This window comes from Pterocles gutturalis, unplaced genomic scaffold (assembly GCF_000699245.1).
Source record: "Pterocles gutturalis isolate BGI_N339 unplaced genomic scaffold, ASM69924v1 scaffold2828, whole genome shotgun sequence".
Taxonomy (NCBI): Eukaryota; Metazoa; Chordata; class Aves; order Pterocliformes; family Pteroclidae; genus Pterocles; species Pterocles gutturalis.
In genome coordinates this window covers 110535-113542 of record NW_010117773.1, presented here as the reverse complement: position 1 = coordinate 113542, position 3008 = coordinate 110535, and positions in this window count along the sequence as shown.

The following is a 3008-nucleotide window of genomic DNA, read 5'->3' as shown; positions in this document are numbered from 1 at the left end:
AGCCTGCATCCTGAAGCTAACATTAAGTGCTTTCCTGGAACATACTACTGAATTACATGCTCAGATGATCTCTATATATAATTTATTTTTTTTTAAAGCCATGTGACTGCAGTAACATCATGCTAGCAACAAATTATGTTATAAATTGTACATAACTGTGCAGATATAAACCTGCAAGGTATCTAAGTCTCCATCGAAATGGAATAAAGTGAGAGAGCTTTTTTAAACTGGAAAATAAAAGACTGAATATTGTACTTAGAATGAAAATAGACTTTTATAATTCCTTGCTGAGTCCACCAAAGGACCACCTGATTGCAACGAAATGAGTTAAAACATAAGAGGTATAAATTCCTTTTTGCTATTTAGGATATTATTTAATTTTTTGACATCACAGATGACAGTAAATGTGACTAATGGCTGCTTATAATTGGAGTTTCATTCCAGTGGTTATTGCTTGTCAGTAACAATTAATAGTTCCACAAAAACCCCATTCATTTCACAATATTAAAGAATGATGGCTTGTGGGAATTATACTAAACTAGCACTTTCAATTAGATTTTGAATTTTATAGTATATTGAATAACAGTTTATGGTTTTTATAATAGCAGTAATGGTTTATTTTTATATGGTAGTAACTCTAATTACATGTATGTTTATCTGGAGAATTACAATTTTTATAGTCATTGTATTAAAAATAGTTAATTGCATATTACCATTTCTACAGAGAGTTTTGGTCATTATCATTGGTCATTTGGTCATTATTAAAGATGAGTTTGAATGTTAGGTACATAGGTTTTGTCCCAGTATTTGATAGGCAAGATGCAATGGTTAAGCGATGCAAAAAAAGTTTAAGTTCCTCAGTATCAAAGACCAGCTGGTGGAGAGAGAGAAGGGCTGTTTTAGATAAAGTAAGTTAAAGTTGACTGAAAACATGTCTGAATCAGAACAAAACAGCGCATAGAGTTTGATGTGAGAGACTGGAAAGGGTACAGTTCTTTGCTGTGACAAAGTTAGACTTAATAGAGCAAATTTTTAAGTTTCTTAACTGAGAAACCAGGAGGCTCTAAAGGTTAATATAAGATAAATCTTGAAAGTATTGGTACACTAATAAAACTTCTGGCCCTCAGGAAGTCAGTGCATTTCTAACATTGACATTATATTGTCAGGATCTGAGTCATAGATCACCTGATAAAGTTCAACAAAATGGAAAAGGGAACAATGTGGAGAAAGAGCTTTATAAAATTGACTTCTTAATTAGCAAGGCACATACTGATTTTACTTACATATGTGCTTTTGCCTAGGACTCTCCTTGACTTCAATTTTTTGATGCAGAGAATACAATTATATAAGAACAAATAAATGTTTCTTCTGCTTTGTCTTTTATTTCATTATGCTCTTAAAATTTACTAATAATTGTTATTATTTTTCTAATTTAATCTTTCTTACACAAATTATCTAGTGAGTACTGAAAATTCAAGTAATTCAGCCTTGTAATATTCTTCTTCCAGACAATGAAGTTATTCTGGTGTAAAACAAGGTAGGATGAAAATCTGTCCCAATTATTTTAGCAAACTAGGTTAAGGAAAAAGTCAACAATAAAAATGACTGTGAGCACTCTAATAAAATTCCAGGTTAAAACTGCAGCCCATTGTGCCTTCTATTTAGTATAATAATTCTCCTTCCAGTAATGATAATTGCCAAGTCAATGCCAAACTCTGTTTGAAGTCAATGAGAACATGAGCAAGACCTTTCTTATTGCTATTTGACTAGTTTGTGCAAGTTTGAAAAAGCAGAAAATTACTGGTGATAGGGGAACCTCAAAAGATGTATTTAAACAAGTTTCATTGGAAAAATCGTAATGCAGAAGAGGTTGGATGATTATACAGAGATATGTAAACCTTTTTGATGTATTTTAATCCTGGCCTTCAGAAATATTTTTTCTTACAGTTTCATGATACTGTTAGTTATTTGTTGTATATTAGCACCTAACCGCCCTAATTAGTATTTGTTCTCCTGTGTCAGGTACTGTATAGACCATGGTGAGTCCAAGTGCAGAATAAGATGGGACTAAATATAAAAAAATAACTAGCTTATAAGACTAAAAATAAAAAATATCTAGCTTTGCAATTCCTAAGGTAAATTTTGGCTAAGTGTAGGTTAGGTGTTATTTTACAACAATCGTTTTTCTTACAATTTCTTTTCAATTCCTAATGTTTATTTGGAAAATAAAACACACAAAAAAATACCATTGAATAAATTCACAATTGCAATGTAAATCATCATGATTAAAGAGAACAAAGTATACACTATGTGTGTCAGGAATCTGATTAAAAAGGACAACAGAGTTCAAAAATGCAGTTCAGTTCTATTCTTTGATCTAATCTAATAAACCTTTAATCTTTCTATTGTAGAAAATTCAGGCATTGCAATACATGTAGAACCAATTCTAATCTCTTATTCAGACAAATCATCTTCACTCCTCAGTACCTCTCAGGTTTGGTAATACCAATAAAAAGAGTCCCACAATATATGTCCTGTATCGAGCATTGAATTTATCAGTTGGGGGTTACTTATTTTATGATTGAAGAATTTATTTTGTGAGAAAAAAAAATGAAGATTTTTCTTCTTTATATGAAGATTTTTCTTCTTTATTTTCTGAATGCTTAAACATTGAATTTTTATTCCTTTTCCCAAAAATCCATGCTTTTCATTCTGTGAAATTCTGTGATATTCTCAATGATTTTTAAACAGCAATGGTAAAATACATTATGCTGCTTAGTGTCTTGAAGCCACAATGATATTCAGCCTTTCCTGGAAGAGAGGCCTTTACACTTGCACTCGGGTTTTTAGTTCAGTTCAAATACAGTACAGGAAAATTGAGCAATAAACCATAAAGTCAAGAATAGGCTCTTTGTGTATGTAAAGATATGGGTTGGACTTGATGATCCTTGAGGTCTTTTCCAACCTTAATGATTCTATGATTCTATAACATTACTTGAAGTCAGTAA